At 39.7% G+C, this 17,248-nt stretch overlaps 1 long non-coding RNA gene across 2 annotated transcripts in view; it reads left to right on the plus strand.

Moving 5' to 3' along the window:
* LOC102139033 (uncharacterized) overlaps window positions 1–16,255 on the plus strand; it is a 270,410-nt gene extending 254,155 nt beyond the window's left edge. The window contains exons 4-5 of one of the 2 annotated variants that reach the window (XR_006692172.3): window positions 9,393–9,480; window positions 13,992–16,255. This is a non-coding gene — a long non-coding RNA (uncharacterized lncRNA). Of the gene's footprint in view, window positions 1–9,392; window positions 9,481–11,891; window positions 11,976–13,991 lie in introns of those variants that run through there. The other variant, XR_010580974.2, reaches the window with a different exon arrangement.
* The last annotated feature ends 993 nt before the right edge of the window (window positions 16,256–17,248 follow it).

Here is a 17,248-nt window from a genome sequence, read left to right on the forward strand (position 1 = left end):
CTCCCTGCTCAAGTGGGTCCCTGACCCCTGAGTAGCCTAACTGGGAGACATCCCCCACTAGGGGCAGTCTGACACCCCACACCTCACAGGGAGGAGTACACCCCTGAGAGGAAGCTTCCAAAGCAAGAATCAGACAGGTACACTTGCTGTTCAGAAATATTCTATCTTCTGCAGCCTCTGCTGCTGAGACCCAGGCAAACAGGGTCTGGAGTGGACCTCAAGCAATCTCCAACAGACCTACGGCTGAGGGTCCTGACTGTTAGAAGGAAAACTATCAAACAGGAAGGACACCTACACCAAAACCCCATCAGTACATCACCATCATCAAAGACCAGAGGCAGATAAAACCACAAAGATGGGGAAAAAGCAGGGCAGAAAAGCTGGAAATTCAAAAAATAAGAGCGCATCTCCCCCGGCAAAGGAGCGCAGCTCATCGCCAGCAACGGATCAAAGCTGGACGGAGAATGACTTTGACGAGATGAGAGAAGAAGGCTTCAGTCCATCAAATTTCTCAGAGCTAAAGGAGGAATTACGTACCCAGCGCAAAGAAACTAAAAATCTTGAAAAAAAAGTGGAAGAATTGATGGCTAGAGTAATTAATGCAGAGAAGGTCCTAAACGAAATGAAAGAGATGAAAACCATGACACGAGAAATATGTGACAAATGCACAAGCTTCAGTAACCGACTCGATCAACTGGAAGAAAGAGTATCAGCGATTGAGGATCAAATGAATGAAATGAAGCGAGAAGAGAAACCAAAAGAAAAAAGAAGAAAAAGAAATGAACAAAGCCTGCAAGAAGTATGGGATTATGTAAAAAGACCAAATCTACGTCTGATTGGGGTGCCTGAAAGTGAGGGGGAAAATGGAACCAAGTTGGAAAACACTCTTCAGGATATCATCCAGGAGAACTTCCCCAACCTAGTAGGGCAGGCCAACATTCAAATCCAGGAAATACAGAGAACGCCACAAAGATACTCCTCGAGAAGAGCAACTCCAAGACACATAATTGCCAGATTCACCAAAGTTGAAATGAAGGAAAAAATCTTAAGGGCAGCCAGAGAGAAAGGTCGGGTTACCCACAAAGGGAAGCCCATCAGACTAACAGCAGATCTCTCGGCAGAAACTCTACAAGCCAGAAGAGAGTGGGGGCCAATATTCAACGTTCTTAAAGAAAAGAATTTTAAACCCAGAATTTCATATCCAGCCAAACTAAGTTTCATAAGTGAAGGAGAAATAAAATCCTTTACAGATAAGCAAATGCTTAGAGATTTTGTCACCACTAGGCCTGCCTTACAAGAGACCCTGAAGGAAGCACTAAACATGGAAAGGAACAACCGGTACCAGCCATTGCAAAAACATGCCAAAATGTAAAGACCATTGAGGCTAGGAAGAAACTGCATCAACTAACGAGCAAAATAACCAGTTAATATCATAATGGCAGGATCAAGTTCACACATAACAATCTTAACCTTAAATGTAAATGGACTAAATGCTCCAATTAAAAGACACAGACTGGCAAACTGGATAAAGAGTCAAGACCCATCAGTCTGCTGTATTCAGGAGACCCATCTCACACGCAGAGACATACATAGGCTCAAAATAAAGGGATGGAGGAAGATTTACCAAGCAAATGGAGAACAAAAAAAAGCAGGGGTTGCAATACTAGTCTCTGATAAAACAGACGTTAAACTATCAAAGATCAAAAGAGACAAAGAAGGCCATTACATAATGGTAAAGGGATCAATTCAACAGGAAGAGCTAACTATCCTAAATATATATGCACCCAATACAGGAGCATCCAGATTCATAAAGCAAGTCCTTAGAGACTTACAAAGAGACTTAGACTCCCATACAATAATAATGAGAGACTTCAACACTCCACTGTCAACATTAGACAGATCAACGAGACAGGAAGTTAACAAGGATATCCAGGAATTGAACTCATCTCTGCAGCAAGCAGACCTAATAGACATCTATAGAACTCTCCACCCCAAATCAACAGAATATACATTCTTCTCAGCACCACATCATACTTACTCCAAAATTGACCACGTACTTGGAAGTAAAGCACTCCTCAGCAAATGTACAAGAACAGAAATTATAACAAACTGTCTCTCAGACCACAGTGCAATCAAACTAGAACTCAGGACTAAGAAACTCAATCAAAACCGTTCAACTACATGGAAACTGAACAACCTGCTCCTGAATGACTACTGGGTACATAACGAAATGAAGGCAGAAATAAAGATGTTCTTTGAAACCAATGAGAACAAAGATACAACATACCAGAATCTCTGGGACACATTTAAAGCAGTGTGTAGAGGGAAATTTATAGCACTAAATGCCCACAAGAGAAAGCAGGAAAGATCTAAAATTGACACTCTAACATCGCAATTAAAAGAACTAGAGAAGCAAGAGCAAACACATTCGAAAGCTAGCAGAAAGCAAGAAATAACTCAGATCAGAGCAGAACTGAAGGAGATAGAGACACAAAAAACCCTCCAAAAAATCAATGAATCCAGGAGTTGGTTTTTTTGAAAAGATCAACAAAATTGACAGCCCACTAGCCAGACTAATAAAGAAGAAAAGAGAGAAGAATCAAATTGACGCAATTAAAAATGATAAAGGGGATATCACCACCGACCCCACAGAAATACAAACTACCATCAGAGAATACTATAAACACCTCTACGCAAATAAACTAGAAAATCTAGAAGAAATGGATAATTTCCTGGACACTTACACTCTTCCAAGACTAAACCAGGAAGAAGTTGAATCCCTGAATAGACCAATAGCAGGCTCTGAAATTGAGGCAACAATTAATAGCCTACCAACCAAAAAAAGTCCAGGACCAGATGGATTCACAGCTGAATTCTACTAGAGGTACAAGGAGGAGTTGGTACCATTCCTTCTGAAACTATTCCAATCAATAGAAAAAGAGGGAATCCTCCCTAACTCATTTTATGAGGCCAACATCATCCTGATACCAAAGCCTGGCAGAGACACAACAAAAAAAGAGAATTTTAGACCAATATCCCTGATGAACATCGATGCAAAAATCCTCAATAAAATACTGGCAAACCGGATTCAGCAACACATCAAAAAGCTTATCCACCATGATCAAGTGGGCTTCATCCCTGGGATGCAAGGCTGGTTCAACATTCGCAAATCAATAAACATAATCCAGCATATAAACAGAACCAAAGACAAGAACCACATGATTATCTCAATAGATGCAGAAAAGGCTTTTGACAAAATTCAACAGCCCTTCGTGCTAAAAACGCTCAATAAATTCGGTATTGATGGAACGTACCTCAAAATAATAAGAGCTATTTATGACAAACCCACAGCCAATATCATACTGAATGGGCAAAAACTGGAAAAATTCCCTTTGAAAACTGGCACAAGACAGGGATGCCCTCTCTCACCACTCCTATTCAACATAGTGTTGGAAGTTCTGGCTAGGGCAATCAGGCAAGAGAAAGAAATCAAGGGTATTCAGTTAGGAAAAGAAGAAGTCAAATTGTCCCTGTTTGCAGATGACATGATTGTATATTTAGAAAACCCCATTGTCTCAGCCCAAAATCTCCTTAAGCTGATAAGCAACTTCAGCAAAGTCTCAGGATACAAAATTAATGTGCAAAAATCACAAGCATTCTTATACACCAGTAACAGACAAACAGAGAGCCAAATCAGGAATGAACTTCCATTCACAATTGCTTCAAAGAGAATAAAATACCTAGGAATCCAACTTACAAGGGATGTAAAGGACCTCTTCAAGGAGAACTACAAACCACTGCTCAGTGAAATAAAAGAGGACACAAACAAATGGAAGAACATACCATGCTCATTGATAGGAAGAATCAATATCGTGAAAATGGCCATACTGCCCAAGGTAATTTATAGATTCAATGCCATCCCCATCAAGCTACCAATGAGTTTCTTCACAGAATTGGAAAAAACTGCTTTAAAGTTCATATGGAACCAAAAAAGAGCCCGCATCTCCAAGACAATCCTAAGTCAAAAGAACAAAGCTGGAGGCATCACGCTACCTGACTTCAAACTATACTACAAGGCTACAGTAACCAAAACAGCATGGTACTGGTACCAAAACAGAGATATAGACCAATGGAACAGAACAGAGTCCTCAGAAATAATACCACACATCTACAGCCATTTGATCTTTGACAAACCTGAGAGAAACAAGAAATGGGGAAAGGATTCCCTATTTAATAAATGGTGCTGGGAAAATTGGCTAGCCATAAGTAGAAAGCTGAAACTGGATCCTTTCCTTACTCCTTATACGAAAATTAATTCAAGATAGATTAGAGACTTAAATGTTAGACCTAATACCATAAAAATCCTAGAGGAAAACCTAGGTAGTACCATTCAGGACATAGGCATGGGCAAAGACTTCATGTCTAAAACACCAAAAGCAACGGCAGCAAAAGCCAAAATTGACAAATGGGATCTCATTAAACTAAAGAGCTTCTGCACAGCAAAAGACACTACCATCAGAGTGAACAGGCAACCTACAGAATGGGAGAAAATTTTTGCAATCTACTCATCTGACAAAGGGCTAATATCCAGAACCTACAAAGAACTCAAACAAATTTACAAGAAAAAAACAAACAACCCCATCAAAAAGTGGGCAAAGGATATGAACAGACATTTCTCAAAAGAAGACATTCATACAGCCAACAGACACATGAAAAAATGCTCATCATCACTGGCCATCAGAGAAATGCAAATCAAAACCACAATGAGATACCATCTCACACCAGTTAGAATGGCAATCATTAAAAAGTCAGGAAACAACAGGTGCTGGAGAGGACGTGGAGAAATAGGAACACTTTTACACTGTTTGTGGGATTGTAAACTAGTTCAACCATTATGGAAAACAGTATGGCGAATCCTCAAGGTTCTAGAACTAGATGTACCATATGACCCAGCCATCCCATTACTGGGTATATACCCAAAGGATTATAAATCATGCTGCTATAAAGACACATGCACACGTATGTTTATTGCAGCACTATTCACAATAGCAAAGACTTGGAATCAACCCAAATGTCCATCAGTGACAGATTGGATTAAGGAAATGTGGCACATATACACCATGGAATACTATGCAGCCATAAAAAAGGATGAGTTTGAGTCCTTTGTAGGGACTTGGATGCAGCTGGAATCCATCATTCTTAGCAAACTATCACAAGCACAGAAAACCAAACACCGCATGTTCTCACTCATAGGTGGGAACTGAACAATGAGATCACTCGGACTCAGGAAGGGGAACATCACACACCGGGGCCTATCATGGGGAGGGGGGAGGGGGGAAGGATTGCATTGGGAGTTATACCTGATGTAAATGATGAGTTGATGGGTGCAGCACAGCAACATGGCACAAGTATACATATGTAACAAACCTGCACGTTATGCACATGTACCCTACAACTTAAAGTATAATAATAATAGATAAATTAAAAAAAAAAAGCTCATCCAAATTATAAATCCTGTTTCAGAAATATTATTATTCACTGTTTTAATATATGTGTATAGTTTAAATAGTTTAATTGGTCTCTGGAGAGATGGGATGAAGGGGAGTAGGCAGGCATGATCAAGATTTGTGTTGTAATGGTACTAAGTACAAGTACGCTAAGTACAAGTATGCTCACTGTATTGTTCTTTTTTGTTTTTTAAACTCTAAAATATTTCAGAACAAAATTAAAAAAAAAATAGTCAACAAAAAATGGGAAGTCAAATGGTGCTATTTTGTTATAATGAAAAAGCATCTCTCTGCCCCAACCTTTCACTCCTTCAAGTCCAGCTCCCCAAAGGTAACTTCTTTAAATTATTTTTATAGCTTTTTATCTTTATGTTTAGCTCCACATTTGTAAATAACATGCTTATGCTGCTATTTTTCGAGTTTCCACAGTTAAATGTTATTATTAACATCTTCCTATGGAATAGAAGGACTCAATACTCCTTCCGCTTTCCTAATTTGGTTATAGGAATGTTTAAGCCAGTAATCAGCATTCATACAATTATGACCATGAAAATATTATTCACAAGAGAATCATGTAGTATACTATGATTATATCTCCTTTTTTTTTTTTTTTGAGACGGAGTCTTACTTTGTCACCCAGGCTGGAGTGCAATGGCACAATCTCGGCTCTCTGCGACCTCTGCCTCCCGGGTTCAAGCAATTCTGCCTCAGCCTCCCATGTAGCTGGGACAACAGGCGTGTGCCACCAAGCCTGGTTAATTGATGTATTTTTAGTAGAGACGGGGTTTCACCATGTTAACCAGGCTGGTCTCGAACTCTTGACCTCATGTGATCTACCCCCACCTCAGCCTCCCAAAGTGCTGGGATTACAGGCATGAGCCACCATGCCCAGGCTTACATCTCCTTTCTTATACAGCCTTTTTCCTCTGCAGTTGATAGTTGAATTGATCTTTACATGCTAATTCTTTACCAAATTCTTCCATAGAACTCTTAAACTCTTCTCAGAATAACCAAACTGGACAGGAAATCTAGCAGCAGTTTTTTTCCCTTGAACTCATCCATCTGAGACCCCTTGCTTGCCTTCTCCAGTCTGGGTCTGTCGTAGAACTGTCATCCTCTCATCAACCAGAAAATTTGTACTGTGTCTCTGTGTTAGATCTCTGGCTACTGGGTTTCATTTCTACCAATGTCTTGATTTACTCCCTTGTTTTGATGCAACATATCTCTCAGTAGTTTTCTAAGAAAGAATATAAGGAAAATAAATATTCTGATTTTTTTCATGCCTAAGAATGCCCTTTATTTCATCCTCACACTTGATTGAGTGTATGACTGGATACAGAATTTCAGCCTAAAATAAATTTCCCTGAGAAGTTTGAACGATAATGAAGATTCCATTATTTTCCAGACTCTAGTGCTGCTGTTGAAAAGTTTTATACTCTGATTCTTGATGTTTTTCTTTTGAAAGGTTTTGGAAATCTTCTCTTTACCCAGATATTTATAAATTTTATAATTATGTCTCTTGATGTAGGTCTTTGGTATTAACAGTTTTGGGCAGTAAGTGGGCCTTTTTGTCATGGAAACTTCAATTTAAGGTAACTTTCCAATATAGTTTTGTTTACAATTTCTTTGCATTCATTTTATCTTTTTCTTTCCAAATGTATATCCGTTGGACCTCCTAGATTGAGTCTTTATGCTTCTAATATATCCTATTTTCTACCAACTTAACTTTCCAGCCCACCTATTGAGTGTTTAATTTCAGCTATGATATTTAGTTTCCAAGAACTCTTTCCAGTTCTGAGTATTCTTTTACATTTTTAACCTTTTTTTTTTGCATTTCATTAGTGTTTTTGGATGTAAAATATGTCTTATTTATTTATTTAAATAAATTACTAAATAATTAATAGTACATAATTCATAACTAAATAATAAATTATTAAATAAATAAGACATATTTTCCATCTAAAATTATATTCTTATATTTAATTCTTACATTTATTTATTTGTTTAAATAATAAAAGAAGGCATACTCTGTCATCCAAGCTTGAGTGTGGTGGCACAATCATGACTCAGTGCAGCCTCAGACTCCCAGGTTTGAGTGATCTTCCTGCTGCAGCCTCCCGAGTAGCTGGGACTATAGGTGCATGCCTATAGTAGCTGGACTATATTAGCCCAGCTAATATTTTTATTTTTTGTAGGGACAGGGTCTCACTATGTTGCGCAGGCTGGTCTTGAATGCCTAGCCTCAAGCAGTCCTTCTGCCTCAGCCTCCAAAAGTGTTGGGATTACAGGCACAAACCACCGTACCCAGTCTCTTCTTATTTTTAAATAATGTTAATGTTAAGTATGCTTTAGTTTATTTTGATATTTTCTTTTGCTCCTACAAGTGTCTCTAGTTCCTCAAAATCTCTCTTTTGGTCTCTGTTTTTCACACTGCAATCTTTTCAAAAATATTTGCTGACTTTGTGTTGTGCAATCTGCTTAAGAATGAGAGGCAAGAAAGCAGACTAGAAGCTCTCATGTGTATAGGCAGGGCTGGTGAATTGATGACCTTCACTGCAGGGAGGTGGGGCACTTCCCACACCCTTCATGTGATATATTAGTCAGGATGAGATTTGGTTGAATGTAATAATCAAAATAATAGATGCTTAGTTAAATAAAAATTTATTTTTGCCTCACAAAAAAAAAAGTGCCCAGATTTGTAAGCCTAGGTTTTGTATGACAGCTCCATATCATCAGGAGTAGGCAACATCTGCCTTGCTATACCACTCTCACAGTCCAATGCCTCATGAGTCAGGTGCTTTCTCAACCTCTAGCCATTATATCTGCATTACAGGCAGAAAGAAGGAAGATGGAAGAGAAAAAGTAATTTTCCAATCTCTTTCCAAAAGCCCCACACAACATTCTGTTTAGACATTTTGGCTAGAAATAAACACATGGCCATATCTAGCTGTAAGCATAGCTGTAAGCAAGGCTACAAAATAGGATGCATTGCTACCTCAAATGAAATTGGAGTCTCATTGCAGAAGAAGTGGAGAGTGGAGGTCAAGATAGATCATTAGCAGCATTGCCACACTGTGATTTCTCCAGTGTTGATATCTGTAAATTTTTTTTTTCTGGGGCTGGTAAGTTACTCCAGAGAAAGCTCATCCAATTTGCCATCATTTAAATCTCCAAGGAACAAAGCTGTAGGAGATTCTTCTGATGTCCTCTGTCACATACCCTCAGTATTAATTTAGTTGCAGAAGGCGTGGACTGGTTTGTGTAACTCACTTTGCTCAGACAAAGTGCAAAAGTAATTGTGGTTACTTTTGCACCAACCTAATACAATTTTAAGCACAGGCTGTGTGTCTTTTTGCTTTCTGCCCAGAGCATTGAGATGCCATCAAGCCTGCCAGGTCAGCATGAGAGTACAGCCTGGAAGTGTAAAGAAGTTAACACCCTCAGGGACCATCTTCATCCAATGGGGAATGGAAACTGAAGGATGAATGTTCCAGCCTCCTGCTCACTGGAGATGTGAACAACTGGAAGCTGGTCTGCAGGCTTCTCAGAGGCCGCTGGTGGAACTGAGCTTTGTAGAGGACTACATGCTCGCAAACGAGACATTCCCGATAAGTCCTGCTCTTGCAAACAAAGCAGGGCATTCCTTTCCTGCAAACAGGGAGGACAAAGGAGCCAGCTGCAAACAGCAGACCCTGGGGGCTGGTTTATGTGTAAACATCTTGAAAATCCAGAAAGTCAGGAAACGGTCAGAAAAACAACAATGTGTCTTGTGAGGTGGCAACATTCCACAGACGACTGTATAAAATAAAGCAGAGTGTGTCGTTCGGGGCGGCCGCCATGTTTGTCTCATCCTGTGTTGTCTTGTGTGTTCATTCCTTTGTTTAGGAAACACATGGACCCCAACATCTGGTGCAGCGAGCAGGGTCCGTGGCTCCATGAGAGCAAGGAACCGGAGGGGGAACACCCCAGGCAGGTAAATAAAGAAGGGGGACCCACGGGAAAATTATGGGGAATTCCACCTTTCTGGCCTCTGAATATTTGCGGTTACTCCAGGGACTGTTGATGTCTATAGGAGTAGAAGTAAAAGAAAAGACTTTGAAGCAATTGTTTGCCCATGTTGAACAACATTGTTATGGGTTTCAATATCAAACCAAAGTGCAGTTAAATCAAAAGGAATGGTTACAAGTGGTTAAAGTCTTGTGTCGAGCTCATCAGCAAGGGCAAACAATGCCTCTGACTTTGTGGACTTTGTGTAGTTCCATTACTCAGGCATTAGAGTTACTTGAAACTGACTCAGAGTGTGGCGATACTGCCACAGGAGGTGAGGCATCTGAAGCTTTAGAGAGGAATAATCCTAGAGAGGAACATATTTACACCCCGGTTGCTGAGGACAAGGAATTGGAAGAAGAGCTAATGCCTCCTTCATCTGAAGGAAATTCTGATTTGCAGTGTATTTTAGAGATGTTACAACAGTTGTTAAAATTGCAAGGTGCTGCTGCTCCTGTTTCTCCTATGTCTCTGCCACAAGCCTTCCCTGTTACCTTCCCTTCTGCTCCTTTGGAAAAAGATTTCCCTTTGCCTCTACCTCCAACCTCTTTGCCTATGTCAGGTCAGGTTTTCTCTGTGCCTTTTTCTCCTGTGGGAGAAAAAAAGGAATTGAAGGAAAAGGATGATTTCGAGGAATTAGATCTATTCCCAATAACACGGGCTGCTTTCGGCCCCAGTGCTCAGTTCCCAAACGGTGGCCAGAATGTGACTTTTACAGCCCTACAATTTAAATTTTTGAAAGAAATGAAAGCTGCAACAAAAATTATTAAGACCTTTAAAGGCCAGTGGACGTAATTTAGATGAGTATATTGGGGCTTGTGCAGGCATTGGAGGAGCTATTTACAGTGCTCAATTGTTTGCTGGAGCACTTTCTAAGGCCTTAAAGAGTAATTCTAAACAAGGTGTACGTTTTCAATGTGGGAAACCCGGTCATTTTAAGAAAGAATGCAGGAAAAAACTGGGCTTCCTGACTACTAAAGAGAAAAAGTTACCTTCTGGGGAGTGCCAACGATGTGGAAAAGGTCGACATTGGACAAATGAATGTTGTTCAAAAACTGATAAGAGTGGAAATTTATTGTCACTCCTCCTGGGAAATGGGAACCGGGGCCCACAGGCTTGGGGCCCCAACAATTACAATGCAGGCCTACCACAATGCCCAGTGAGCAATGGCTTACAACATCAAGGAATGACTTCGGGTCATCCTTAAGGGTATCACTCCCTACCCCTGTTTCCCAGCTTTATGCTGCAACTAAGCAGAGTGCTGCTGCTGACTTAGCTATTACTCAACCTTATGCTCTGTCTCCTAATGGAGGAATATATAAGTTAACTACTGGAGTGTGTGGCCCTTTGCCAAAGGGACATGTAGGACTTTTGTTAGGTCGAAGCAGCAGTGCTATGCGGGAGTTAATGGTGGTCCCAGGAATTATTGATCCTGATTTTACTGATGAAATCCTTATTATGGTACAAGTCTCACAATTTTTGCGCCTAGAGGCAGGGGAACGTATTGCACAATTGCTTTTATTGCCTTTTTTTCCTTTCTTATATAGAGAAGTGTCTCGTCAAGGAGGTTTCGGTAGTATTGGGAAAACTGTTTTCTGGGAAACTTTAGTTTCTGATCAAAAACCTTTATGTTCATTGCAAATTAATGGGATACTTTTTGAGGGATTAGTCGACACAGGAGCAGATGTATCTATTATATGTTTAACTCAATGGCCTGATCATTGGAAAAAGAAACAAGTATCAGTTACTCTATCCGGCCTAGGTACTGCTTCTACAGTCTACCAAAGTGTCGAGCCCCTGAGCTGTGTAGGACCTGAAGGACAACAAGGAAAAGTGTTCTTTTATATTGTTCCCATTAATATTAACCTTTGGGGCCATGATCTTTTACAACAATTTGGTGCCTATTTAAGCATTCCTCATATTTCTTCAGCTGCCAAAAATATGATGTTCAATCCTTTAAACGCTTAGCCACTGTCCACAAGCCTCAAGCTTTACAATTGAAGTGGAAAACTACAACTCCTGTTTGGGTGGAACAGTGGCCATTATCTAAAGAAAAACTTGAGGCTTTAAAGAATTTAGTTAAGGAACAATTGGCCGAGGGGCATATTGAACCAAGTACTTCTGCATGGAATTCCCCTGTGTTTGTCATTAAAAAGAAAAGTGGAAAATGGCGCTTATTAACTGATCTTAGAGCTGTAAATGCTTGTATTCAATCTATGGAGACTTTACAACCTGGGCTTCCTAATCCAGCTCTTATCCCACAAAATTGGAAATTAATGGTTATAGATCTTAAAGACTGTTTTTTTTTTTTTTTTACTATCCTGTTACAACCCCAAGATTGTGAAAAATTTGCCTTTACTGTTCCTGAATATAATAATGGACAGCCTACTCAAAGATATCAATGGAAAGTTCTTCCTCAAGGTATGCTTAATAGTCCTACTTTATGTCAAGAGTTTGTTCATAGAGCCTTAAACCCTGTTAGATGTCAATTCCCTACTTTGTTAATATACCATTATATGGATGATATTCTATTAGCAACTCCTGACGAAGTCCTACAAGGTCAAGTTTTTCAGGTCTTATAACAATAATTAACTCAATATAATTTACATATTTCTTCTGAGAAAATACAGACTCAATTTCCTATTCAATATTTGGGATACCTTTTAGCAGAAAAGCATATTCGGCCACAAAAAGTTCAAATTCGAAGTGATCAACTTTTAACCCTTAATGATTTTCAAAAACTGTTAGGAGACATAAATTGGCTTCACCTCATCTTAGGCATCCCTACTTATAAATTACAACATCTATTTGCTAACTTGGAAGGAGATTCAGATTTAAATAGTTCTCGTCAATTATCCCCTGTAGCAGAAAAAAAATTGTCATTTGTAGAAAATAGAATTAGTGAAGCTCACCTTGATTATATTGCACCCAATCTTCCACTTTCGTTGTGTCTTTTTCATACTCCCCATTTGCCAACGGCCATTTTACACCAAGATGGTAATATTCTGGAGTGGCTGTTTTTGGCTAATAAAGCCATTAAGAAAATTCAGCCATATATTGATAAATTGGCTGAATTAATTATTAAAGGATGACATCGAGCTCGTCAGTTGCTTGGTGCTGACCCTATAAAAATTATTACCCGATTATCTAATCAATACATTGAATCTCTGTTGGAAACTCATGAGGGTTGGCAAGTGGCTTGCGCTGAGTATACTGGCTCTTTTTCTCAGCATTATCCTAGTAATAAATTACTTGCTTTTCTGCAACAATATTCTTTATTGCCATATAATCCTATCTCTTACACTCCGGTTAAAGGTCCTACCTTTTTTACTGATGCTTCCAGCAATGGAAAAGCTGGATACTGGATATCAGGTAATTCAAAAATTTCTCACTACCCATTTGAATCAGTACAATAAGGAGAACTTTTTGCCATTCTTATGGTTCTACAAGATTGGCCTCAAACCCCTTGTAATATAATTAGTGATTCCCAATACACTATATACATAACTAAATATATATCTCAAACTTCTTTACCATTATTTCCTCAAACTCCTTTACAAAAATTATCTTCTTTATTATTTATGGCTCTTACTTCTCACACTGCCCCCCTTTTCATCACTCATATTTGTTCCCATTAGGCATTGCCAGGACCTTTAACTTTTGGGAATAACCAGATTGATTCCTTACTTATTGGAAGTGTCCAACGGGCTCAGGATGAGCACCAACTACATCATACTAATAGTTTAGGATTACAATGGCGATTTTCTATAACACGCCGTCAAGCCCGAGCTATTGTCAGAGCCTGCCCATCTTGTGCTCCTATTATTGCACCTTTTTGAAGTCCAGGTATTAATCCTCGAGGCACTCAACAAAATCACATTTGACAAATGGATGTAACTTATGTTCCTTCTTTTGGTCGTTTAAAATATGTTCATCATACAATTGATACCTGGTCACATTTCCAATGGGCTACCCCATTGCCTTCTGAAAAGTCTGACTTTGTTATTACTCATTTACTTACTTGCTTTGCGGTTATGGGAGTTCCTGCTGAACTAAAAACTGATAATGCCCCTGCTTATTGCTCTCGTACATTGGCTGCCTTCCTTTCTTTATACCATATTCGTCATTCCACTGGTATTCCATTTAATAGTCAAGGTCAAGCAATTATTGAAAGAGCCAATGCTACCTTAAAATTACAACATTTAAAACAAAAAGGGGGAGATGGGCGAGATTCCCCAAAACATCAAATTCTTTTTACTTTAAATTTTCTCAACCATTGGCGTCAATTACAGCAGTCTGCAGCGGTGAAACATTTTCAACAGCCTTTAGAAAAGCCACAAAACAGTAATCTGTGGGTGTATTATCCTTCATTACAAGGGAAATATTTAAAAGGAAAAGTTTTACAATGGGGCTGAGGCTACGCTCTTGTCCGTACAGGTGCCAGAGATGAGTGGTTTCCATCTCGACGGTTGAAACAGTGCCATGGCGAAGAGGAGCCGATCCGAAGAGTTCCTCAAGGAATTTCGGGAGCTGAATCTGAGCACTCAGAGAACATTCACCTTCGGGACTCGACGTGTGGAGCCCCCGACATGGGGTCAACTGAAAAAGCTTACTCAGAAAGCTGAAGGGGTTGTTCAACAAGCTGGGCAGCCCAAAACCCCACTGACTTTATTCCTGGCTATGCTGGCCATAGTAAATTGCCAGGTAACGGCTGGAGAATTTACATGCTGGGCTTATATGCCTTTTCCACCCTTATATCAAAGTGTGGCCTGGGGAGACAGAAAAGTCCCAGTACTTACTAATGATACTGCTTGGATGCCATTGCCTTTTTAAAACCAGGATCCTGAAATAGACACTGGCACAGTAAATAGTTCATATCAATGTGGGGTTGAAGGGTTACCTATATGTCTTGGGAGTAGTCCACATTGTCTGCATCTTTCTCATGAGGCTTGGGCTGTTTGCTATAACCATAGTCATATCTCTGCCTTTACTATGATTATTGTGGCTCAAAGTTTTAAGTATAATCATACTGCAGTACTTAATGAAACTCTGCCAAGTACATTATCTTTATGCCCTATCCCTCATGTGTCCGGAGGTGTTTCCCAACTAGAGTGGACTGGATGTAGAGGTAGTGGGCCACTATTGTTGTTAGAAGTAAAAGGGAAGAGTCGTAAATACCTCGTTATAGATTGGAGTGTACATGGAGATTTTCAAACTAAATTCAGCCATGTCAACCTGCATTGGCATAAAGGTAATCACAGCATTTCTGCAGATGGCAATGAAACTATTATTTGGCATGATGGTGGTCTATCACCCCCTATGCCACATTTGGCTAATACCTCACAAATACAAAGTCATATTTGGAAGTTGCTAGCTGCTGGTAAACCAACGTTCACTTTCACGGGAAACATGTCCTTAAATCTTACTAATATTTCTAACCCTTTCCATATATCTTTGCATCGAAATAGTTCTAGATATGTTATTGCATGTGTAAGAAAGCCTTACTTGTTGTTGACAGGAATTTTTAAATGGGATAATAATACAGGGGTAGTTAACTGTACAAACAATTGTACATTCCTAAGTTGTATAAATACTACTTGGTGGAATAATAATTGGAATGAGTCTCATTCCGATTTATATATACTACGAGCCAGAAAAGAAACCTGGCTACCCGTGAACTTAACATGTGCATGGAGTGAATCTGCTGGGGTTACTCAAATTTACAAAGTAATGCAAGATCTTGTCCACTGCAGCCAGAGAATGGTTGGGGTCATTGTAGCAGCAGTGGTGGGACTTGTAGCAATTGCTTCCACCACCACTGTTGCTGGATTAGCTCTACACCAGAGTATACAAAATGCAGAATTTGTGCAACAATGGCATGAACAATCACATTTGTTGTGGCAGCAGCAACGAGACATAGATGCTCATTTGACTGAACGAGTGGATAATCTGGAACAAGTGGTTTCATGGTTGGGAGATCAGCTAACAGTGTTGAATACCCGAGCTTTGTTGAAATATGATTGGAATACTACCCAATTTTGTATTACTCCTGTTCCTTTTAACAGCACTGTACATAATTGGACTGAGATAAAGAGACTTTTAATTGGTCATAATAATCTTTCCCTAGAAATACAAGAATTAACACAAAACATTTCTGAAACATTTTGCAATTAGTTACTGTTGCTGACTGGTGCAGATTTGATGACTGGTATTGCACAAAGTTTGATGTCTTTGAACCCTATGAGCCCTGTAAAAACTTTGCTGACTTCTGTTTCTAGTAATGTATTGATTGTTGTTCTTGCCTTTGTCATTTTCACAGTCTGCTGGAGACGGTGCCAAAGGGCAAACACCAAATCCCAGCAAGTCCAACATGTAATGATGGTTTTGAAAGAAATTCAAACTTGTAAATAAAGAAAAGGGAAATGTAGAGGACTATGTGCTTGCAAACGAGACGTTCCCGATAAGTCCTGCTCTTGCAAACGAAACAGGGTGTACCTTCCCTGCAAACAGGGAGGACAAAGGAGCCACCTGCAAACAGCAGACCCTGGGGGCTGGTTTATGTGTAAACATCTTGAAAATCCAGAAAGTCAGGAAACAGTCAGAAAAACAACAATGTGTCTTGTGACTTGGCAACATTCCACAGACGACTGCATAAAATAAAGCAGAGTGTGTCGTTCGGGGCTGCTGCCATGTTTGTCTCATCCTGTGTTGTCTTGTGTGTTCATTCCTTTGTTTAGGAAACACACGGACCCCAACAAGCTTCAATTGCCCATAGCGGAAACCTTGATAACACATGATTGTATTGACTTTTCCTCCTTCCTTGCCTCACTCTGCTTGCTACCTTACTCTTGCTTCCTGGGACTGTGTCCTGAAAAAAATAATTGCACCAATGTCTTCACTTAGGCTTTGCTTTTGAAGAAACTCAGCCTAAGATAAATAGGCACCTCATTGTTTAAATTCTAGCTTAGGCAGGGTGGCATGGTGGCTCAAGCCTGTAATCCCAGTACTTTAGGAAGCTGAGGGAGGTGGATCACCTGAGGTCAGGAGTTCGAGACCAGCCTAGTCAACATGGTGAAACCCCGTCTCTACTAAGGCAGGAGGATCACTTGAGCCCAGGAGTTTGAGACAAGCCTGGGAAATGCAGTGGGACCCTATCTTTACAAAAGAAAATAACTGAGTGTGGTGGTGTGTGCCTGTAGTCCCAGCTACTTGAAAGGCTAAGGTTGGGGCATTGCTTGAGGCCAGGGGTTTGAGGCTGCAGTGAGCTGTGATTGCACCACTGTACACCAGCCTGGGTGACAAAGCAAGACCCTGTCTCAAAAATTAATAAATAAACAAAAAATAAATGAATACATTCTAAGCTTAGGTCTTTATATCTCTTGTGCTCATTCAAAATATCAGTGTAACAGCTGGAAAATACTACATGTTGTCAACAAGATAATTTTTTTAAAAGGAATAACTCTTTGAATTCTTTATTACACTTCATATTACAGTTCACTGTCTATGATTCTGTCAAATGTGGTTAAAAAATAGTATGAGATCAGTTCTCATCTCAAAGATGTATAGATGAGGTTTGAGCCAAGAATCCATCATACCTAGTGCAACTAGCAGGTGTTCTGAGAAGATAAGACACTCATTTTCATGCCTGCATTTTCCTAAAACTTTCATAACTGACATTATAGAAAGTTTTAGGA

This window comes from Macaca fascicularis, chromosome 14, assembly GCF_037993035.2.
Source record: "Macaca fascicularis isolate 582-1 chromosome 14, T2T-MFA8v1.1".
Classification (NCBI taxonomy): Eukaryota; Metazoa; Chordata; class Mammalia; order Primates; family Cercopithecidae; genus Macaca; species Macaca fascicularis.